This window comes from Stegodyphus dumicola, chromosome X2 (genome assembly GCF_044657685.1).
Source record: "Stegodyphus dumicola isolate Sdum_Otavi_A_Nest chromosome X2, ASM4465768v1".
Taxonomy (NCBI): Eukaryota; Metazoa; Arthropoda; class Arachnida; order Araneae; family Eresidae; genus Stegodyphus; species Stegodyphus dumicola.
The window spans coordinates 42176856-42202510 of NC_140781.1; the positions used below are offsets into that span (position 1 = coordinate 42176856).

General features: G+C 34.3%; 1 protein-coding gene across 1 annotated transcript in view; it reads left to right on the top strand.

Annotated features, from left to right (window-relative positions):
* The first annotated feature begins 1139 nt into the window (after positions 1-1139).
* LOC118202958 (uncharacterized) overlaps positions 1140-25655 on the top strand; it is a 38634-nt gene continuing 14118 nt past the window's right edge. Inside the window, exon 1 of the mRNA XM_085809968.1 lies at positions 1140-1220. The gene's annotated coding sequence lies outside the window, so the exon portion shown is untranslated. The remainder of the gene's footprint in view (positions 1221-25655) is intronic.

Below are 25655 nucleotides of genomic sequence, written 5' to 3' on the forward strand. Positions count from 1 at the left end.
CGAACTTACTGTAACTTTGATGTTGGTAAGTGCTCTAAGTGTCTAGCTGTAATGTAAACTAGAGATCTCCAAATTTTTTCGTAGCATCTCCCTAAGACATAAATAGTTATAATTTGTTACACATGCAATATTCTATTCTATTCTATTATATTATATGCGCTTTAAAGCTCGTGTATTTACGATGTTGAACGATGTTTGCGAAACACAAAAAACGAAGCAGGTCGAATGCTGATTGTTTATTAAATAAAAAGGCATCAGTTCCTTCAGGATGCTGCAGGAGCGATTGGTGCAAATTTGTCAAGTTCTCTGCCAACTTTTATGGTTCGATAGTAGCGCGGTTGGCTGGTTAATACGTAAGTACCGTTAAGAGCGAGAACTCGTCAACATGTTAATATAACTATGTGTGTGTTAAGCGTTAAGCGCTCACTTCAATTTAATTCAGCATAGTAATATTACTATTTGTTATTCTGAGCTTGTTGCCATTTGTTTTAACCACTAGTTACACGGCTTCTGTTGGGATTTTTCTAATCTTCTTAGTTTCACAATCAGTTTAAGGACAACGTCTGAGGTTTCCGATTTTTTTCTATTCACGTTTATTTGACACATTTAAATGTTTATTATAATCTTTGGAAACAGCTAACATTTATGGCTGAAATTCTATAAATAGGAGGTTTAAACAAAATTCACCTGAAAAGTCTGGCTTAGTAAGAAATATAAACTAGAACTTTCAGTTGACTTTGAACGTAACTGTTTATTGTTTAAATTAGAGTATTTCCTACTTTTGTTTTATAGTGTGACATTTTATTTTTATAATTATTTCACAATTCACTACTTTCTTTCCTTGTGAAACTTATTCCTTGAAATATATTATAACCTGCTAAACGTTTTAGAGCTTTACAAATAATTTCTTCCACACATTTAGTGTTTAATATGTGCTATTACAGAATAAAACTTTAGCACAAGAAAATTATTTTTTTTTTTCCGCCTAGCTGCTTTCTTTAAAAGTGAAAGTGAGATAACTTGCATCTAAGATCTTTTCCAAGATATTTACTATCTGATTAGAGACAAATCTAATAAAAACATTGTATTGCATCGCTATAAAATAATATTTATATAGATTTACGGCACTTTTATCTAAATCAAGCATGTTTAAAAAAAAGGCAAAATTCGGAATACATTTTCAAACTTCTAAAAGGTCTTATATATGCAGTCGATGTCAGGTATGTATTTCGCTTTGCTGATATTAATTTTCCTTATTAAAGGATATTTATTAAATATGTTGATAAGAATTAAGTTTCAGTATGTTTTTTTTTAATTAGCTGAAGTAATTGTATTAGTAACAATTTAGTCTGAATGATTTGTTGGTTCAATTATTGTGATGCTTAATATATATAGATGAAATGATACACATAATTTGCAGTGAGTAAAATTAATCTTTAACCTTCCCCTTGAATCACTGAAACGATTGCGTCAGTAATAATTTAGTTTGAATAATTTCTGATTTAATTATAGTCAATCACAAGCTCACTTGGCATATTAAAGGCAAGATCATAAACGTTAAATTTTGTTATGTTTCTGATTGTTCCAACAAAGGCAGCATATTTATTCAGCACAAAAAAATAGTAAGCTTTCGCAGAATTATTAAGCAATATATATAAAATAATTTTACCAAAGAAAATTTTTATTATAAAGATTATACTATCTTGGAAAGTTTAAGAAACATTTTTGTCAACTGTAAATTTATAGAAAGAAAACTAAGTAAGTGTAACAAATAAAGCAATTTGAACTAGGTTTTAAGCAAACTAAGTACACTCGTCTCCAGAATTAAGAGAGCATCCCTATTATGTTTTTGTTTTACGTTTTTTTTTTTTCGGCGGGATAGTACAAAAGTACTATGCCGCCGAAGTATTACGCAAATATTCAGAAGCGAATACGAAAGTGTACACTTGGCGTGTTTGTGGAGCTAGTTATTGCCATGGATGTAGGAAAGGGAGGAAGGGCCAACCCGCGCTAAAAGTGAAGCACTGCTTTGAAGCTTGGGTCACCAGATGGGCTGTTCTTTGTTTACATTCAGAAGCTCGCTTGACAAGATTCTGATAGTATTTCGACACACGACAGTTCCATAGAAATAGAAAAAGGGACACTTTCGCATGAAAGAAACATTTATAGTGTGATGGATAATAGCAATTTGTATAGTTTAGTGACATTTACGCAAAAATCACATCTTGGTTATTTTTCGATAACTAACAACAGCGATTTTGATTATGAATTTGTTTTATAAAATTCTAAGCTGTTGCACTACAAAAATATAGATTTTAAGAAAAATGTTATGCTTAAAGAATATACTTATAATTTAAAAATAATACTTATAATTTTCATTCAAATTATATTCATATATATTTTTTATGTAAAACTTTCGGGTGTATGCTAAATTAGTGTAAATTACTTTACACAAAAAATATAGTGAATGCACAGAAATTAAAGATTTGCACATGCCGGAAATGAAAAATAGGAAATATGTATGGGTATTTATGCATGTGCTTGCAAAAAGCATGTATCTGCCTTTGACAAAATACTTAAATATTCATTAAATTATTTATAAATGTATTTGAAATGAAGAATTTATTCACTTATAAACAACTGTGAAAGTACTGTGAAGAAATCTAATCATTAAATGTATCTAATTTATAATGATTATAAATGTTATCTAAATATATAATAATCTTAATATTGAATTGTAAACATAAATTGAAATCCTGTTGACAAATACGTTATAAAACTACTTAAGCAAGAATTGTTCGTATTGGAAAGCAATCTGTTAAAAGGTATTGTAAAGCAAATGCTATGAGATGCGCACTTAAGAACGTAATAAAGAGTTTTGGAATATGTATTGTTGAAATGAAGGTTAAAAAAAATCTGATAAGTATAATTAAAAGAATTATTCCCCTTACATTTTATAATAACTCAGTTACAAGTTTTAAATAATACTTAAAAAAAAAAATAAAAAAAAAAAAAAAAAAAAAAAACTTATTTTATTCCCTTTCAGAAATGTTCAGAGAAAGTCAAGTGCTATTTAAAGTATTTCGTTAATTCCTAATAATTCTCTAATTTAAAATGAACCGAATAGAGCATTACTTATAAATTGACTTACATTTTTCGATTTAAAAGATGCCTCAGAAGCCAAAAAATCATGTCATATTTAAGAAAGTATTTTAGGAAGAAGCTCTATAAATAGAAAAGAAATAATGCATAATTTTAATATTAATAATACAATAAACTTTGATCTTAATTTTTGTACCTTAACCGAATAAAATGGAATTACCTTAATTTTTTTTTCTAATGTAATTAACGAAAACTTGTGAAAATATTTCATTCAAATTAAACCATTCTGAGAAAACTTGTGAAAAGTATAGCATTTAATTCCGTTCAGAATGAAATGTTGTTTAAAAATATGTTGTTTTCACATACTTAGGACTCTGAAGTGTTGTAGAAAAAGAAAATATATACATTTATATGTATATTTACGACGTAATTACAAAATATTTACATCCGAACGCGTCAAATCCCATAGAACTCAATAGTAATTGACCCAATGTTTTGGTCACCACGTAGTGATCGTCGGTGCTTCAGAGCAGGGTACGGGAGAAACTTGTTTAGGGCGACTCCATCTTACTCCTTACCTCCATGGTTATTGCGAAGGGAATATAAGCGCACGAGGGGTTTTTGGCGATTTATGCGCTCGTACTCCTTCAAGACGTGTTTAGTCGTGTTTCTCCCAAAAGGTGGGTAAATTTTATTTAGGTATCAGATAAAATGAGTAGCCACGGGCTAAGGATGCCAGAATGAGATGGTGACACAGGTGATACAGATGTCTATGCAACATTCGGTGTCGTCTGCAATTTGTAGAAACAGTTTCAGAAACACTGGATTCATATCAAGAAGACCTGGACAAGGTAGATTAATATCTGCAACGACAAATGAGGATTGTTATTTGGCACTTTTAGCTAGGCGATATAAGACTACTACAGTTTCACAGCTCTCACTTCAACTATATGCTGCCAGTGGAACCCGCGTTTCAAAGTCTATAGTTACTCGAAGTCTTTATGAGATAGGGCTGTATGCTAGAAGACCGGCTGTTTTCGTCCCGCTCCCCCACTGCAGTATACAAGGAAGCGCGTTTAGCATGGTGTGGATAACATGCGTCTTGAACCAGACATCAATGAAGCGTTGAGCGTTTTATAGATGAGTCGAGATTCAGCTTGGACAATGATTCTTGGAGTACCTGTATCTGGGAGGAGCCTGGAATACGATACCATCAATTCCATATTACGGTGGAGGAAGACTAATTGTTTTAGCAGGCATTATGTTGGAACTACATGTAATTGATAAAGGTTTCCCTGACTGTTATGAAGGATAAAGAGGAGATCTTAGATGGACTTTAATGGACAGCAATGCTCGTCCGCATAGGGCTCAGCAGGTTGACGATTACTTGGAAAATGAGAATATTTGCCGCATGCATTGACCAGCCAGTTATCCTGATCTTGAGTCTTTAAAGCATGTCTGGGACGCACTTGGAAGATTAATTTCATCGCACCATTCCCTTTTGAAAACCATCCCGGAGTTGAAAACTACTTTGCTGCGGAGTGAAATTGACTGCCTCAGGGAATCATCCTGTCCAGCATGCTGTCATTTCTGCCGACCTGTCTAGCTGTGAGAAGGGACCATATCCCATATTAGACTGATTTCCAGTTCGATGTAACAACGTGGATTTTAAACATCCCTGCGTTATAAACTTTAAAGATAATCCTGTGCACTTAAGAGGACTTTTGAACGGTACACTAGAATCACTATTGACTCCACAAGAAGACCACGACTTTTCAAGGGGAACTGGAATCTCTCTATACAATTACCAACAATTCATAAGGAGAGCATTTCTTTTTTTCGCATTTGTGAACAAAATCCCTGTTCCTGTTTCAAATTTTCTAACCAATTTTATAAGATTTGAATTTAAATCCTAAATAAGCTCAAAAATGTAAAATAATTCCCCGACTCGACGATAGACAATTAATCATAATTAATTAAAAAACTAAATAAAAATAATGTTAGTATTCATATCGAAAAATACTTAAAAATAAAAAAATGAAAAGATATGCGAAAAAAATTAAAATTAAGAAGCAAAGGAAATGAAAGAAATATAAAAATAAAAGTCAAATAAACAGTTGGTTTTTTACTTATTAATAGGCCAAAATTAGTTGTAAATTTTACACGCATTTTACTCTAATTAAAGGTGATTTCAAAACTGTGCGTTCACAGCAACATTCTTGAAGCGGCTGAGTGATTACAAAAATTTTATAGCCTTCATTTTTGGTAAAGATAGGCTCAATGATGATTGCATTTCCAAGCATTTTCTTTTTCGTTATATGAGTTTAATTAAAAAATTAAATTTGATTACATATTTAATTAAATATAAACAAATTTAAATTCTTAACAAATACGTATAAAAGTAAAAAAGTAAAAAAGCAAATTTAAATTCTAAAAAAAGGATTTTTAGAGACAACTCCATATACTGAATATAATTATAACTAAAATATATAACTTTCTAAACACAGGTTCCTAAAACAATTCCGTTTAATGCGTTTCTACTCTAACTACAGTATTATTGATTGCAAATCTATCTGTATGTAAATTCCTTCAAAGTTTAGTGACTTTAAGTCACACTGCTTTACTTCGAACTATCACATAAAGTTTCCTCTCTTTCTCTTTCTATATATAATGCATAGTTAAAGTATTGAAGACACCAGGTAATAACGCATTGCTACCCCTTTAGGTTTGATCACCGTCGATATTCTTCTAGCGAGATGGACTATTCATGGATTCATAGCCACGACAAGGTGTTGATATCGTTTCCAAAGAATATTAACTCATGCTAACTTAAAGACAGTTCCAATTTCATTCAGACTGTCTAGTGGCATTTCCAAAAAATGTAAATAATTTTCTACATCGTTCTACAAATGCTAAATAGGACTGACGCCAGACGATTGAGCTGTCCATGAAACCAATTTGAACTCCGAAGCCTCTTCAAATCTGTTTGCGATCTATCGTGCATGGTGATAGGGATCATTGGCCTGCGGAAAGTGACAATTTGCATCAGAGAACTCGCAGCCACAAATGAGTGAAAGTGATTTGGTACCGATATTGAGGTAAGCTGTCATGCTGACTGCTACTGGCTGTCACTACAGCTTTTCGTTGCAGTCGGTCCCTTGCTATGAGCAGAAATACTAACTACTGTCTACTGGCTAGTAAAACTACTGGCTGCTCATAACAAGGGACCCTCTGCAACGAAAATATTCCAAGGACCATAATTCCAGGGCCACTAGTCTGAAGAGTTGTCATTAGGCAAGAGGTGCTCGTAAACACAATGTTTGCGCCATATTATGATGCATGCATATCTGCATGATGGCAAAGAAAACGAGATGAGATTTATTGGACTAAGAAACTTTTTTAAATCGTTAGTGGTCCAGTTTTGGTGCTCCTGGGTCCACAGCAATGGTTATTTCCTATTTATCAGTGATAGCATAAGCATCCGTAACGGTCTCTCGCTATTAAAAGCATTCCGTTGCAAATTTCATTGCGCTGTGCATTTGGATATGCTGTTTGATGCACCTGTATTGCACTGAGCTGCAACGCTATAGCATTACTGGTCTTCTGTTGAGGGCGACTCGTTACAGCTTTCTTTCACCTCTTTTGTTCACCAAGATTTTCCGACTGCAGTTGTTCTTACTAACTGAAGTTCTAAGGTATTTCTACCACCTTCTTGGCGAGCCTTCGGGGTGTGGTGGTCTGCACACTGGGCCAGTATTCCAGAGGTCCCTGGTTCGATTCCCGGCGAAGGTGATTGCTCATTTTTCATCTTACCTGCTTTAAAAAAATCCTAATGTCTCTACAGTGGCACCCGAACTAAAAGAGTGGTGGATGATGATTTCTCCAAACCCAGGATTTTGCGATTGGGTCCCCTAAAAACCCAAGTCGCCCTTTAAAAAGGGAAGTATGTAAGGTATTTATCCCACCTTTTTGGCGAGCCTTCGGGGTGTGGTGGTCAGCACACTGGGCCGGTATTCCACAGGTCCGCGGTTAGATTCCCTGCGAAGGCTTTGTTAATTTTTCATCTTTCCTGCTTCCAAAAATACCTAATGTCTCTACAAAGTTCTTTTGTTCTACCGCCACTCTTTAAGGCTCTAGATACTGTTGCACAAGAAAACACCTACAGTGTTACGATTATGTCTCATTCAATGCCACTCAGATCTTTCGACTTATCCATTTTCATACTAACTGCTACAACTCTATAACGTTACTAACAGACAAGCCCACGTTTAAAAAAGTGTATCTCTAGCAACTTACCCACTCACTGTATATGTATATATATGCAAACTTCCAATCATCGTTTTAGATTCCAAATTTGGGTATTTCTATATATATATAGGTATACATAAGTACATATATAATATTTATTTAAGTTTATAATATAATGCATTTAATTTTCAGTAGTTTTGTCTCGTCGATACTTAATTAAAAACCAATGTGTATAAGAAATTATCGTAATTGCTGTTATTAAACTGTATATTGTTTATAAAGAATTATTCTAGTGTGCTTGAAAATTTGCAAATAAAGATGTTAATTGGCTAAATCTAATTTAGTATCAACTTCTTCCTTTCGCCCTACCACTCAGGCATCGCGATTGTGCTTCGTATTATGACATAAGTAAAAGGTCGACAGGATATCTACTTGCTGCCGCAACCCCAGTATGTTTCAGTTCAAAGTATCAAGTGACTGCGAAAAAAAAAAAAAAAAAAAAAATTAAAAAGTGATTTAATACCGGATTCAAAAGTGCTTCCAATCGAAGGAGTGAGTGTTATGTTTGCTTTCTTAGTACATTACGCAACGTGAAACGGATAACACTGCTGCCTCAAAAGTTCAAAATCTAAAAGAGAAGAAAAAGCATTTCGTATCAAGGCCATTTGATGAGTGAAATATGCTTAATGATTCTTGTTCGCTTGCAATATTCGCAATGTTTTCATCTCGTAAAAAGAAAATTAAACATCCAGAGTGCTAAGTTCAACAACCCTTATCAGTGAAATGGAGAAATACGAAATAGTCTTTTGTGCTTTATTCGGCAAATTCTTCAAACATTTCAGTGCTTTTTTCATTCAAACATTGGAATATTATCATATGTGATAGAGAAGTGGTATTAAGTTCCAAAGCCGAAGTTTTTAAGTGAGGAAATTACGTTTTACAATGATTTTGCATTATAAATAATTGTCTTGTTTTATGATTTATTGATGGCAATATTTTAAATCATTATAAGATTAAAATGAATAATTTAAAAATTTTATGATTTATTTAAAATGTAGTTTTGTATTTTTGAACTTGAAAAAAAATTATTGAATTTGATAAAAAATTAGGTAAAGAATATTTGAAGATTTTACTTAGGGAAGGTTCCTAATACGAGTAATATTTTTGTACTATTGTTTAAATTTCTTTGAATTTATAGTTTTGAATTTTTGCTGTATCTTAAGAATGAAATTATTGTTTGAAAATTTTAAAGTGTAGGTATTTCTTTAATATTTTCAAGGTAAACGTTGAATGCTCTGACCTTATGAAAAAATAAATTTTTTAATTAGATTAAAACAATTTATGAAGGATGACATTAAGCTTAATAGCTAGTGATATTAAGCTTAGTAGCTAGAGGGAAAGTGGGATCAGATACGGAGGACTATTCAAAGCTGTAAAAGAATAAAAGCTTTACGATTTGAAAGCGTCAGATAACCTCTGAAGTATTTTCCCGCCGCTTGTTTGCTGGGGAAGGGTGAATTTTCCGGAAGCTGGAAAGCAATGTTTTAAAAACTTAAGGCCGTTGAACATCATTTAGCACTTTTTTTTTTTTTTAAATCATAGGCAGTGATGAAGCGGGTTTCTCTTGGCTACGAACCTGGGAATTGTTACTGAAAGCAAAAATTGTGCTGTAGTAGAGCTCGTTAACTGTGAAAGCCGATATTAAATTCAAAGTTTGTGCAAAGAAATAACGTAAAATGCTTTAAAAAACCGTGTATTTATAAACATTTGTTGTATGTTGGGGTTGGAAAAACACCTGTCTCCTCCTGCATTTTAAGGTATATACTGCTATTGTACCTTTATACGCAGAAAGCGCTGTTTTCGCAGATGATGGAGAAATTCATTCCGGCATTGCTTAATGCAGTAAGACCCCACTTAACGCTGTTTCGTTTAGCGCTATTTCGGTTTAGCGCTCTTTTATTTCAACCCGGGGATTCCACGAAATCGCTCGCAGCATACGGGAATTCCCCGAAATATTATGCAGCGATAGGTTTCAAATACATATCCGAAAGAGTGTACTTGTATTTCTTGTTTGGTGCAGTATTGTACAGACATATTTTGAAGGGGTAAATGTGGAAGATGTCGAAGAAATAATTCAAGAAGCAGCGGCTAGTCTTTCTAATGATGAGCTCAAGGAATTAACAGAACAAGAAGAAATCAAAAATGTTGACAGCAGTGATTCAGAAGAAGAGCAAAAAGAACTTTCAATGGCGTTTGTAAAAAGGAGTTTGTCTACCATAACTGAAATAATGGATCAATTCATTGAAAATGATCCGAATTTTGACAGGAGCTCAAAAGTAAGGCGTGGTGTTAGAGATGCTCTATCCGTTTATGAAGAACTTTTAAGAGAACAACGCAAAAGAAAAAGGCAAACAACATTAGATGCTTTTGTCACAAAAAGGCAGAACACTGAAAACGCGGAAGGCTAACTAAATATGACTGACTTATAATTTTATTTGTTTTTTTTTTTAAGAATATTCGTTTTGTTATGTATATTTTGTTTTTATTTTTGCAAGAAATAATAATGTGGTATTAATTTGGGCTTTAAGAAATAAATGTTTGGTTTTATTTTTATTAAAAAAACATACTTTTTAAATTTAATACCTAACCAATTTCCTAGCCATCTTCCCCTAACCCCAATATTTACATGTAAAGATAGCCTCGTTTAGCGCTGTTTCGCATTACGTTCTACTTTGATGGAACGTATCCTCCGCGTTAAGCGGGGTCTTACTGTATTTCTTTACTAAAGGAAAGTGCTCGTGCCATCTATTATCAATAAATGTAAATACTATTGACCCTCAATGTAGTTAAGCACGTTGTTGAATTAAAATTAGAATCCTTGATTTTAAGCCACGGTCTGGTTAAGCCAGCGATAAAATTTTTGGCGCTCCTAAAGGCAGTACTTACGTATCTTGAAACCCAATTAGTGCCGAAGTGTAATACAATAACTGATGTATTACACTTCAACGTATTAAAAATATTATAATAAATTATATATTAATATATAATTATGTACATTTCAATAAAATTATATTTTAATATTTTTATTTCTTTCACACTCTACATATCAAGATTAAAATATATGGAAATTAAAATTATATAAAAAATTAAATATTCTGTGAGAAACAAACATGTAAAATCAAGCAGCTAAAACATTTTATGAATTTTTTTTTAATTAAAATAATTATTTATTACTTGAAAGAAAATAGTAAAGATTTTCTTTGACTTCATTCTAACAAATCCATTAAATCTTTTCGAAGCATCAATGTTATTTAACATTCTTGTTCCATGTATAATAAGGTTATATCATTCATCTGACAAATCTACTTCTTAAGCAGTTTTTCACTCTTCTTAAATTAGATAACTATCTTTCTACATATGCATCGGAAACTGGAGTCGTAAAAAAATTGTTTTTAATATTTTCTACGATAGGAAACGTTGATCTCCTTTTACTGGCAGCATGATATAGCTGTAAAGCAGAAATAAATTTGTCTTAAATTTTTAAAAAAGTAAATAAATAAATAAAGAGTTCCACTTCATCAAAATGCATAATATTCATATCACCTTTCGAAATCACTTCGAATTCATTTACATAGATATTTCTATCAAAATTTTGTAAATTTAAATTAAATAATATTTTAAAATTTTCTGTTTTATTTTTACATGCTTCATTTTAATGAGCAGGTTCTGGTTATGTTGTAACAAATGCTGTTAAGAGAACTAAAAATAAAATTTTCGAGTGAAGTAATTTAAATTCTTCATTATTTTCATAAAAAATTTCTTTTTTTTTTTTTGTGGTCTGCGGTTTTATTCTTCAAATGCCAAAGACGTCATGGTCCGTTTGCATCCTCAAAAATTCAGGACGGAATCGTGAGTTAAAATTCTTCTCAGGTTTTAATAAATCAATTCCTTTAAACAGTTTCAAGTGGCACTCATTGCCTGCAAAACCGTGTTCCATATTAATGTCGTTGAGTAACAGGATATTTTTTTTTAAATAAAGATGTCTCCACTACAGTTACTTTCTTTTCAAATCTGAAGCACAGAAATGAGATAAGGCTTCTTTTATATGATTGCAACCAATTTTAATGCCAGCATGGCATTTGTTATAGACGACAATCTAGCATTCGACAATTTTTTTATCGTTCAATTAATTTCATACTTTTCTCGATTCCTACTCAAAATTTGCTAACGACGAAAGCATGCAAAAAGAAAAGAAATGACTTTTGCACAAATTTAAATTACTGAGCGGTGGTGCTACAATTTTTTGCAGCAAAACTTCACCTTAAATTTAAAGAATAATAATTAGCGCAAAGTATGTAGATCGCGCTCGAACGAGAACAATTAACACAGGCCTGCAATCTTAATATTTTCCTGATAGCTCTGCTTCATTCTCAAATATCTGCCCACGGTAAATTTTATATTATACATAATTTTGCTAAAGCAGACAATAAATGCCGTTAAAAATAAGATATTGTTCAATCGATATACCTTTGGTTTATAACCTTCTTACCATCATGTGCCCATTTCAACATTGCTAGACGATCATGATTGCTAGACGATCATAGCTTTAGATATTTATAAAATAAACAAGGAAAAGTATTAAAAGTGTTGATCCAAGCCAAAACTTCAATAAAAACTAATTTTAATATTTATAAATTAAAACTAAATACTTAATATATAAATAAAAGAATGACTTCATTCCGCATTGAAACTATGAAATTCTCTAATTCCTCACCTGATTAAGAAACCCTGTTTAACCAAACCCTGATTAATTAACCTTAACCCTGATAAAACCAAACCCTGATTGAGAAACCCTTAGAAACGTTTCTCTTAAATCAGACATTGGCAATATGTACCTTATAACTAACGTCAGTTGATCAGTATGTAAAACATCAGACGGATATAAGGTGGTAGTAAATTTATGATTTAATTTCTTCCGTTCTAACGTCAGTTGATCAGTATGTAAAACATCAGACGAATATAAGGTGGTAGTAAATTTATGATTTAATTTCTTCCGTTCTAACGTCAGTTGATCAGTATGTAAAACATCAGACGGATATAAGGTGGTAGTAAATTTATGATTTAATTTCTTCCGTTACATATGCTATAAAATATTTGTAAATGATGCTGAAGAAGTCCACACAAATATCATGTGGCAAATAATTTACAATTCCTCGTCCTAGATTAACATATTTTTCTAAATGTGGTTTCAAAAAAATGTCATATTCACTGAGATATCTCCAAGCATGTTGAACGTTTTCCTTTTATGCTTGAACTCTTTAACCATGACAAATAAATGCTAACCTTAACTGTCTCAATAATTTTATAGAGTATGTAATTATTTTTAACACTTTTTTCGGATAATTTTCTTCCTGTTCTGCTCGTTGCAACAAATCAAAATTTATATTGTATAAAGCAGATCTTTTTCACAAAGTATATGTTAAAACGTTATATGCAAAATTAAGGAAGGGCCGAATATATTTGCGAAACTTCCAATTCAATGCTGGGCAACCTATTTCGAAATGGTGGTATCCTTCTGAAAGCGCCTCTAGTGACTTCCTTCTCAACGATTTAGCGCCTTTCTTCTATTAGTAAGGCTGATGGCCTTACTAACAGAAGAAAATAAAGATTAACGTATTTTCAGCATGTATGTTTAGATCAATAACCGTAATAAATCAATTTATACGATACAAGAATAACTTTCATAAATGAATACACCTGCAAAGAATAATGGCTTTTTTCATCTGCAGCGGAGGAAATGACAATCTAATATTTCGCATTGGCCCACCAGCGGTCGAGCGGTAAAAGCCACTGAACACTGGTAGTTCGGTTCGGCGTTCGAGTCCCTTGCGAACGGGCTGGCTGCATGGGCGTTTTCGTGGTTTTCCCCATGTGTAAAATGGATACGAGCCAGTTTCCCTTAAAAAGACCTCCACGGGGCATGCCTCCCTTTCAGTGTAGTCCCTAAGAGCGGAGCACGTAATAAGGGGAAAAAAATATTTCGCATTTTACTTCATGTTCTATATCTGATATTTGTTATTATTTTTGCACTGAAATGTGTGATTCTGTCAAAATATACAAATTGATATTGTGATAGTTAGAAGTGCTAACTTATATTTATATTCGCACAAAATAAATGCGTAAATTAATATTAGTAAAAATATAACTTTAAATGAGGAATGCATATTAAACTGGTACATATACATAGTATGTTAAGTAAGCAGGTTCCGCTAATAGTCCTACTTCTTAGCAATTAAATCTATTAAAATGCAAAGCTGATAGGAAAATCACACAAATAGTTTTCTTCTATTTAAAAATATTACAATCGGTCTTCCCATGCAATAAAATAAAACTTCTATTGTAAAATGCAATTAAAAATAAAGAAACACATAAACGGTGAAAACCTATTTGTAAAACACATAAACGGTGAGAACCTATTTGTAAAACACATAAACTAGTTATTGTCAAATAGTGTTTCATCGATAAAGATCACAGATTTTTAAAAACACTTGCATGCATTAAAATAAAAATATTTACAATTATTTTCATATCTGATAAATACCATAATCGACTTATTTTCACTATATGTATGCCATGGGTACTGAAATATCTTTATATTCCAGAACTAACATATCGTATATTCCAACTACACATAAACTTTCTTGTCTCTCCAAAATGGCTAGGAATAATCCTCAGAAGTGATTCATTAAGATTTTATCAGGGAAGGGGGCTTATTAAAATATATGTTAGTATTTTTTGTACTTTTAACATTTCAATTAATAAGGAAATGATCAGCTCTTAATTTCTAAAATTAGAAAATACGGAATCCTACGGAAAGCCACCAGGAAAGATGGACGAAAATAAAATAAAAAATAATTAATAAGAAATTAATAATAAAAAATAATATAACGATCGAATGAAATTCAATAAAATTTGAACAGATAAACAAATATGTAACAAATTAAGCTGAAGTAATGACTCCGGCTGCACTTGCAAATTCACTGAAAAACTAAGAAATAGCGTAACTATATTCCGTTTGAATCTTAAGCACTGAATGTACAGTATAATGTACTGTTTCGAGGGACGATAGAAACGAAGATTATATGTAAAATTTTAAAAGGTGAAAGAAGTGCAGCAATGGTTTATCACCATTAGGCTGTGTTCAGACGGCGGCGTAAAGGGCATAGAGGCGTAGTCATAAGGGCATAAAATACGGGAATTCCGTTCACACTTGCAAGAACGAGGAGTAAGCCGTGGCCAATGAGAGAAGCTAAATTTGCTCATGCGTGGATGTGTCTACATCTTTCCCGCGCTGTTCTCCTGCTCGATTGATTTGCCGTGTTCCCTCTGCTTGTTTTGTGACAGCGAAATCTTCTGTAGAACGCCGCTTCGTTTTAGCTTCGCTCTGATTGGTCGACGCTTATCCCAAACTCGGCTTTAAGTTGAAAACTTTGAACCCTTTGCCGCGAGCCCTAAACCAGATTTTGTGACGTTGCGCAGACTGGTCGCCTTGGCAACGGAGCTCGGCTTTAACCACTTATGCCCTTTACGCCTCCGTCTGAACGAAGCTTTAGACTCCATCAGAAGGTCAGCAGAAAGGCCTAAAAGTCACAAGAACTTCAGCTAACAGCTGAAACCAATTTATTTAACACTTAAAAAAAGGAAATCACATCTCACAAGAGGTTAAACCCTTAAACATTAACATACGCGAAATGACGGCAGATATCAGCAATGAACAGGCAGAATAAGGTGAGAAAACAATAGTAAGGTAAATCTCGGGGAAAAGTTTAAGTTTTTATCCTTGCGCTACGACAAGTACATATGCATATTGCGCAGCAAAAATGAACGAGTTTCCACTCACTACAATGAAGATTTCCGCCATATAAACAAAGATTATTCTTTCCCAGACATCTCTATAAAGAATAAAATGGTTAAAGTGCTGCTAGTGAGAACAGAGAAAATGGTAGAAACAGTATGAGAGCATGGGGAAGATTATTTTAATGAAGAAATCTAAATACGAAAACAAAAAGAGAAAAGACCAGAACTTACTATTCACGAATCCCTACCGATATAATTCTAGCTTTGGGACATAACGGGACAGAGTAAACCTATAATTCAGTACAAGTGACCATTTTAATCCTACATATTTGATTTTAATGTTATGAAAGAACTGCATGTGTTCTTTATCATTGCAATAGTCATTAGCTGTCAATAGCATTAGAGATGTTAAGCACACTGCGACTTGGAGCATATTTAGGAACATGAATAGGGGTTATCTTTCTCCGATCTATTGTAAATCGCCAGTAACTAAAACCACTGATAATGAATTACCAAAGGCATGACAAGGGTGATCATTTATAAAACTTTTAAGACTGAAAAATTACCCTCTCTCAAACAAGCTCTCATATAATTAAGACATATGTTTACTGTACCTTCTGAAAAATAAAATTTTGACATGTGGGCGAGTGCTTTTCTTTAATTCAAAGTCTCACGCTCCGCATATTTTTACATTAAGTAAAAAATGCTGGAACTGTGGTTCAGGTTTAGAAAATAATTACTGAAACCCCTCTTATTTAGGTGCTACGGTGCGCTTCGACTAGAATTACAATAGCTCTCAAAATGAGAAGTACTGGAGCCGTACACCGGCCCAGTTTAAGCCTTGAATTCCATCACTATAAGTTAATAAGATTAAAATTACATTATTGAGTTTCGTATGCAACTCGATTGGATTTGCAAATATGGCGTGCAGAAGATTAAAATGGTCCGTAAATAACTTTAGTTTTGAAACACTGATATAGACAACGGTTGTTTTTTATTGCTATCGTTAAATTTTACATTCAATGCAAGCAATAGCGTACATTCAGGAGACAAAGTTTTAGCAAAGGTATGTAATACAACTTTTCGAGGCATTGCTTATTAACCTAACTATTAGTATGAATGTTAACAAACTTGTTGCAAAGTGTTATGATGAAACGGATATTGCTTTCTATGTGCCACTTTGGCAAGGATTATTCTGTTGTAAAATGAAAAATGCCTGAAAGATGGTATGGAAGATAACTAGGCAACAGTATAATTTGTTTATTACGAATTGCATTTTACCCAAAAATGAAAATATTAATACTAGAAACAATTTTCAACGTTCGTATTCGATTTTTTAGTGCATTTAATCTAAACTGAAAGAATGTTAAATCTGAGAATTGAGAAATATTTATTTTCTTGAAAAATATGGTAATTTTCAAATTGCCATTAATCTTCATAAAGGGGCAATTTCTAAAATTTGTGGGAGGTATTTAATTTCTTAACAGAATTTTACGTTCAAGCAACCTTTCCTATCGCTCTTGCTTTCAACACACACTTTCTTGCCCGAATGCAAATATACCCGCGTGTGTTCAGATGAGGTAGAAAGATGTTAGTATTTAACGGAAGGTTTTGGAAGGTGAAAGGAGAGCGTGTTCTGCCTGCTTGTAGGCCACGTTGATATCTTTGATACTCTAGCGATTATATTTCTGTGGCGTTGAGGTATTCTTGCCTTTAGACTTGTTTATGGCGACTTTCGGGTCAAAGCCAACTTGCGCGATAGTTACCCGTGAAACCGTTAGATTGTACTTAACTTCATTTCTTTTAAGTTATTCATTACCTTTTGAGTTAAGCCAAAAGTGCTGGCTTTTGAAAGCTCGAGATGGTGTAGTCTGTGAAACCTAATTTTGCGTTAATAAAGGCTCCTTTACGCCATTCTCCTGACTTTGTAGTATCTTAGTGATTATTCACTAAACAGTCTTCTAACGTCGAGGTCAGTTTATGATAGCCAAACATACAAGTCGTCATACTAGAGGCCAAACAATAAAGAGAACCATGTAACAGGAAACTTCACCGTTTAGTATGATCCCCTCAACGTCGCAAGTTTCGTCGGCCGCTGTCAATCTCATGGAGGGATTTGGACTTATCGTCAACACTCTAAGGCCTGCTATGAAGATGGCAGTCACTTTTGATGGGGAAACCTCAATTCGCAATTTTATTGAATATTTAAATTCCCATTTTCTATTGCATACAGTGCCATAGGTATAAAAAGTCGCCACTGCATTTTATAAAACTTTTGAGACATGCACTTACAGCCCAGGCTTCTATGTGGTACAAGTGCATTGGAAAATTCGTGTCGCGTGAGTTCAAAGGAAGAACGATAGGAAAGCTGCTTAAACATAAATAACTGTTAAAAGTAAATTAAATAAATCCCCACACTACTCATCGACAGAGAAATTTGTTTGAAGACTTGTGTTTACTTAGACTTTCTGATAACCCTTGCAGTCCGAAGTAAAAAAATAGAATTTTAAAATTAAACTATTTCTGTTTTATTATAGACATATTTAAAATCATTTTGAAAACTTCAAAGACCGCCCTTTTTCTCTTTTCTGGTAAATTTTGAGGCAATGTATTTCAGTCATGAAGAAGATTCATATATCTTAAGCTACTAGGCTTTCTTTATACAGTGAAACTTTTCCTATTTACTGAATTTTGTTACCGAATCATTAATTCTATGGAATTTACAACTGTTTCTTCCACTTCAGTGTTTTCTTGATTTTTTTCAGTGTTTCTTGACAACCTTATTTTTGTTAATTAACTACATAACCCACAAGCTTAATACGAGACAAATATCATAAAGTACTTGCGAATTGATTATAATGTAGTTTCATGTTCCAGTCCATTACGCTCTTTGTTCCAGCTATATCATCGAAAGTGGTAATCTTTTCTTTCTTCATATCGAAAGTTAAAGTCTCTTATTAATTAAGTCTGAAGTATGACACTTCTGTTTATTACTTCCACAAGAAAAGCTTTCCAATATCTTTGTTTTCCAATACCTCTGAAGACAAAAAACATAACAAAATTGCTTTGGTTTGGTTTATTAAGCTAAGCAAAACCTCGAGGGCTATCTGCCTAAGGGAAGGGATGTCTTCGTGGAGGCCTTTCTAAGGGATGTGACATCTATACACGTCACACATGGGAAAAACACGAAAACACCCAGGCAGCCAGCTCGTTCGCGGGATTCGAAACCGTCTTTAGTGACTTTAACGCTCGGCCGCTGGTGCTCCATCAAAATTGGAACATATATTCCTATAAGGCCAGATCATCGTTTAGAATGTATACGCTTATTAGGTGTGAAACTTATAAGGTTTCTGCTGCTGTTATAAACTCATCTAGTTTGTATTTGTATTTGCTGAGGTTATATATTCGTCGTTATAAATTCCTCTTACAATTCTGCTTATTTTCAAAATATTTAAAAATCTGTTTATGTTCTTATGTATATTATTTATATTTAAAATTTCCAACTATTCCATTTATGTTCCAAGTTTTCAGGGCATCAATAATCATAAATGTTGCAATTTCATTAAACAACACCGTAATTCTGACAGTTAGAGATTTTACTGAGAAATCTTGAAGCATTTACACTTGGGAAAAGCAATTAATCAATTTCGGAATAAAATAAAATTATAAGACTAAATATATTTTGGACTAAACCCTTAAGGGAAAGGAATTTATCCTTATAAATGGTGACTTGGGAGTTCTATCTTAAAATTTTAATAATGTCTCATATAGCTTACCTAAAATAAGTGAAAGTAATTAACACGTCAAATAAAATAACATTTAAATTAAATTGACAAAATTTTCTAATTCTTAAATGAGTTAAGAAAAAAATTTATTGCTACAAAACAAAATGTTCGGCAACATGTAAATCATACCCTAAATTTATTCCATATCAAAAACTTCTATATAATATGTTATCAAAACATAACTATTGTTTTGACACTTTAATGATACTTGTTCTTCAAAGAAAAGAGAAGGCCATATGTAGTATGCTGATCCTACTGCAAGTGCTTATGAAAACAAAGATTATAGCTATAGATTATATTGGTCAGGTTATTCGTGCTAGCCAGTTGTGTAATGTAAATAAACCGCAGGTGAGAAACTTCGGTTAAGGGTTTCCTTTCCTTTCAGGATGAAATTCTTCGCATTCGTTAGTGTATGCATCACAACTGATACCATTCTTATGTGTCTCTCGGGTAACATCTCACACTCTGAAGTTGAATTCCTGAAAAATAACCCAAAACAGGGAAAGGAAGCTAAACATTTCAGTGGACAAGGCAAATCTGGTACGGATCCAGAGAACATAGGTATGATCTTTGCTGATATTATCAGGTTCAATGTTTCTTCTAACCTTCTTCGGAAACATACAATGACCTGACTAGAACAGAGAGCTTACTAAAGCTATGTTCACTAATTGTAGTAAGTAGACAGGATACAGACGAAGGGTATACAAAACCCTTTATTTTTTTCTTTATATACAATGACTTCCGTACTTCGGAATACAATGACCCTCCACTCGGGGTCTAACTTAAAAGATATCAAAATAAAACTAAACTCTAATTTAACTTTAGAATAAGATTGGCCTTATAATAACAGGAAGCGTATGTAGCACAGAGACTGTGAACACTACAATACGTTTAATTTATCAAGAGGATTAAAACCTCTGGCCTGGAAGGCAAAGTAGCAACTGCGTAACTTCTAAGGTAAGCGGCCTGCTTCGAACTCACGGCTTCCTCTCTTCTGCTTGGCAAAAAGGCCACACTTAAATACTTGGCGTTCGCCAGACAACTTTGCATAAACTCCTTCACGCTTATAATTCTGGCCGGAAGTAGAAAATAAGAAGTGATAGTAAAGATTTAAAATAAAATAAACGTTAGTAAAACTTAAGATCCTTACATACTTCCCGCCAGAGTTAATTAGTTTGAAACTGAGGTCTAAAACGACCTTGTTGAAAACTTTTAGCTCTAGAAACTAACGCGAGGCCAACCTTTTACAATCATAACTTAGCTAGAAACTAGAAAATTTTAAAAGAAAGAAATTTGTTACAATAGCAGCTCCCGGAATATACAACAATCTTTTTTCTTTTTCATCTGTACTGCATCAAAACAGGAGCTTTATTCAATTCTGGTTCCTTCCAGAGATCTGGAAGGAAAACTAGTTTAATGAAATGTTACAGAATGACATTGCAAATAACATATAGAATATACTTTTCTTAACATTCTTATTTCATTCATGACTATTTTAATTATCTCTCCCCGTGCTCTCTGACATGTGTTGTAAAAACACCAAACACGAATGTGTTTCTGTCTATGTGTTCAACACTTCCTCCTACAATCGAAACACTAACGTGTTAAAATTCAACATACGAGACCTCTTAACACACCCTAATTTCAACTCTAGACCCTGAGGTACTATTCTGAAAGTGGCTAACTCTAAAGTGTAGCGTCAGAGAGCCTAACTACATCATTCAACCTTTAACACATATTCACCATGATTTAATCTTTACAGTCACACGAATAACAAATTTTTTAACATTACTTTCACTTTTACCATATCACGGTATTTCTAAACATTCAAAATAACAGTTCACATGTATACAAGAACATATCAAGATGCCGTTAATTTTACACATTTGAAAACATACATTAGTAGTACATTGTTAACTTCTATTCTTTTCAAAGCAAGTGCCAATTCTTTCTACATTGAAATAATACTACATTTCAAAAAGTCTTTCAGACTAAAACTTCTTTCTTGTTAGAATGTTTTAAATAAAATTTATACAATAACTTTTTACAATATTTAAGTCTTTATACAACGCTATTATACATCAACTTTAGTTTTACGCGCGAGTAATTGAAAAACATAATAAGAAAATCTGTCACAACTCATTTCTCGCCCTTTTGGCGATAAAGGTAGACCTCGCATGAGGTAAAACTTCTTGAAATCTGCCACTTGCAGTAAGAATGAAAGATTAACTTAAGTTTGTAAAGTAACATAAAATTTTACTTATCTTTGTAATATTCAGACATCCTTTTCTGGGCCCAGTCTTTAAAGGTGCTGCAGACCGTAGCTTGGTTGATCCTCCTTCTTGTACGGGCTCGCCCTTCAGTGCTTTCCTCTGGAAGCTTCCGTTTTTCACCACTACGGCCACCCTTGAACATCTTCCTTCTGTCCTCTGCTTGTGGTCTTGGCCGTTTGAAGACAGCTGGTCTTGGTGGAACCGGGAAACTTCTGTCGTGATCCTGCTTGGACCTCGTTGTTGGCCGTTCAACTTTTTCTTGTACTTTTTCCTCCGCCGCTGATGGCCCTTCCGCAGTTCGGCGACTTTTGCTGCGGAGAGTTCTGTCGGATGAGTCAATCTTCCGTTTCACAGCCGGGTTATAGTTGCCGTCCTTTCTCCCGGTCTTTTCCACATACGTCGTCCTTCTCCCTTCTTCATTCTGGGGGTGTTCGTGAACTCTGTTTTTTGGACGGTGGAACGGCTTCTTTTTCTTTGTACCTTCAATTTTTCCGCGGGGCAATTTTCTTTTCACTTGCTTCTGTCTCTCATTGGCTTGCCCTTGTACTTGTCGTTTTCCCACCTCTGGAACTTGTACCTGCGGTGTCTGCCGTACCGGATCCTGCAAAAGATCTGAAAAGATTTGCATTTTATTACGATCGAAGTAGGGCTTGATTTGATCAATGTTTGCGGAACAGGTTTCACCATTTCTTGCCTTTAACACTACAACAGCGTGAGTTATTTTTTCTATAACATATGGTCCTTCAAAGCGTGGAAAAAATTTGGCAGTTTTATCTTCTGGTGCTGAAGAAAGTGAATGCTTAATTTTTAGTACTTCATCCCCTACTTTATAAGTTACTCCCCGTCGTTTCAAGTCATAATACAATTTTTGTTTTCTTTGTGCTACTTCCGTATTCTTTTTTGCTTCTTTTATTAGTTTTTCTATATCACCCATTTTAAATTCTGGGGCTCTTTGTTGCACATAAAATAGTTTATCTAACGGTGTTATAACCTTTCTGCCTAGAAATAACTCAGCAGGAGTTTTGCCCGTTGTATCATGTTTTGCGGTCCTAAGGGCGAAAGCAAATTCATTGACATAGTTATCCCAGCTTTTATGAAAATTTTTAACATAACTACGGATAATTTTCACTATATTTCTGTTGACCCGTTCCGCTATATTTGATTGCGGCCGATACAGGACCATTTTTAAATGACGTATGCCCAGTTTTTGGCACATGTCTTCAAATATATTACTTACAAATTGAGGACCATTATCCGATATAACTTTTAGGGGCGCCCCGTATTTTAAAATATATTTATTTAAAATAGAATCGGTAACTAATTTCGCGGAGGCTCGTTTTAAGGGAACAATTTCGGTCCATTTACTAAAATGATCAACTATAACAAGGAGATAGCGACTTTTGTTTAACTGACTTTTTGGGAAAGGGCCCAATAAATCGATGCCGATTATTTCATTTGGAAATTCGGATTTAATACTATTTAGAAACCCAGCCGGGCGGAAATTAATATAATTAACGGCTTGACATGTTGGGCAGGACTGGACATACGCCCTTGTTAACTTTTGCAGTTCAGGAAAGTAGACTGCCTCGCGTACGCGTTGGATAGTTTTTCGAATACCAGCATGAGAAGCTAAAGGGCTGTCATGGAGCTCTTGCAGGATATTTAATCTAAGACTAGCTGGGATAACAGGTCGAAATTCGTTGTTGGAATTCGTAGTTTTTGTGTAGAATAATAGACCATCTATTAGTTCGTAATGGGCCGCCCTATTTCTTATCGCCACAATATCTTGGTGGCTAAAATTTTCAGGATCCTTCAGATACTCATAAATACTTCCAAACTCAGGATCCTTACCCAGTTCGGTTATTACAGTTTCTCGGGAATTTATTGTACACGCTGTCAGCATTGCAACTTTTACGGTATTACCCTGTTCGTCTAATTTAATTCGTGACAGGGCATCTGCTACGATATTTTCCTTTCCGGGGGTATGCTTGATTACCAGATTATATTCTTGCAGCTTGAGTGCCCATCTTATTAACCTTGGGGATAAATTTTTTCCAGAGTACAATCTAGTTACCGCCGCATGATCAGAATATACTGTTATCGGTGCCTTTCCAAAATAGACTCGGAACTTTTGCACTGCTAACAGAACTGCAAGTGCCTCTCTCTCGGTCGCGGAATAGTTTCTTTGTGTTTGATTTAAAGTTTTGCTAAAAAATGCCACTGGCTGCTGATTTTGCGAAAGTACCGCTCCTACCGCATAATCCGAAGCATCCGCTGAAATTTCTAAATTCTCATCCTTTTCAGGAAATTTCAACACAGGGGCTTGCGTTAATGCTTGTTTTAATTTTTCGAAAGCACTATTGGCTTCGGCCGTCCACGAGAATCTTGCCTTTTTCCTTTTTAATTTTAACAATGGCTCAGCGATAGCCGCAAAATCTTTTATAAAGGACCTATAATATGAACAAAGTCCTAGAAAAGAAGAGAGCTTCTTTGCCGTGTTTGGAGTCGGATACTTTTGTACAGCGATTATTTTTGATTCATCTGTCTCGATCCCTTTTTGCGATATTTTGTAACCTAAATATTTTAATTCAGGGGCTGCAAATTTGCATTTTTCGACATTAACTTTTAGACCGGCCTCATTTAATAAAGAAAACACCTGTCTTAAATCCTGTACATGTTGGTCTAGATTATCGCTAGTAATAATGATATCGTCTAAATAGATAAATGTGGACTTTCCGAGAACAGGTCTTAACACAATGTCCATGCATCGCTGAAATGTTGCTGGGGCGCCTGAAAGGCCAAACGGCATTCGCAAAAATGCATAAGTGCCAGACTTGGTTATAAAAGCAGTCTTAGGCACGTCCTCAGGCCTGATCCCTATTTGAAAATAACCATTCGTTAAGTCTAAAGTTGTCATAAATTTGGTTGATTTTATGTTCCTTAAAATTTCTTCTATAATCGGTAACGGATATACCGGATATTTCGTTATGGAATTTAATTTACGGTAATCAATAGCGAATCTCCACCTTTTTGGATGCTCCAAAGGATAATCATTATTTTTCTTACATAAAACCACCGGACTAGCATAACTACTTGAGATAGGCGTTACGATCTTTTTACGTAGCATATCGGTAATATGCCATTCTATAATTTTTTCCTTATTCTTATCATACCGGTATGGTTTTTGACGAACCGGCAATGCATCTCCGGTGTCAATACTATGGTTAGTAACCTGGGTAAATCCTGGAATATCACTAAATAAGGAAGCAAATTCACTTACCACTTGTCGGATTCTATCTTGCTCGTCATTAGGCAGGTGGTCAAGATTTAACCTCGGCGGTTCAACCTTTTCTACACGCACTGGTTTCATCGTCAGCTTAAGAGACGCTTCATTAAAATCCAGTGTAGCTTGTGCGTCTGAAAGAAAGTCTATTCCTAGTATTAAGTGTGCTTGCAAATTCTTTACTATAAAAAACATCACCTTTACTTGTTCGTCCTTGATACGGATGTACAAAGGTACTTTACCTACGCACTTACATTGTTCTCCTTGCGCCGCTAATACTGTTGTATTATCCGCATTATATATGCGGTATTTGCGAAAATACTTTCTAAAAAAGACTTCTGCCACACAGGAACACTGCGCGCCGGTATCCAGGAGTGCGGTGGCCGGGATATTATTTACCAAGACTTCAATCTTCGGAAGAGTTAAATTTTTCACCATTACTGTATTTAACTTGTAGGAAGAGGGGTTTTCGTGGCCTTCGGATTTCCGCACCCTCTCGTCAGCAGAAATCCGTTTTAGTTTAAATTATTTTTTCTTTCGGTGCTTTCCTTCTTTCTCCACTGGCCTTGAGACTTTTTTCCTGGGTTGCTATTGAACTGTCGACGTTCGCCGGCTGTTTTTGAATGCTCGGGTTTCCTTGCCCACTGATTCGCTTTTTCTCCGTAGCCATGTGCTTGAGTTTGCTGTAGTCTTGGCGTACCAAATTGGTTTCGCTGTTGATATTGGCGTCTTCTTTCGACGTCCGCCGTTCTTCTACTTTCAAACTGGATTGCTAGCTCAAATAATTTTTCCAGTGTAGTCGGATTTCTCAATTCAATAAAGTCTTGCACTTGGGGTAGTAACCTCGGCAAAATCACTTGAATTATTTCAGGATCCGGACGGTTTCCATACAAGAGCTTGAAAACGTGAATTTTTCTTAAAATAAAACTCGAGAGGTTTTCCATTCTTTGTTGATATATACTGAAAAGTTCTGTTTCTAATTTCGCACGATCCCTTACAACAGGGAAGGCTTTTAGTAGGGCAGTCTTGAAATTTTCGTAGGTATAGGTGGGACTTCCTGCTTGACCCAAGAGACTTCTGCCGATACATTTGAACCAGTTAAGCGCT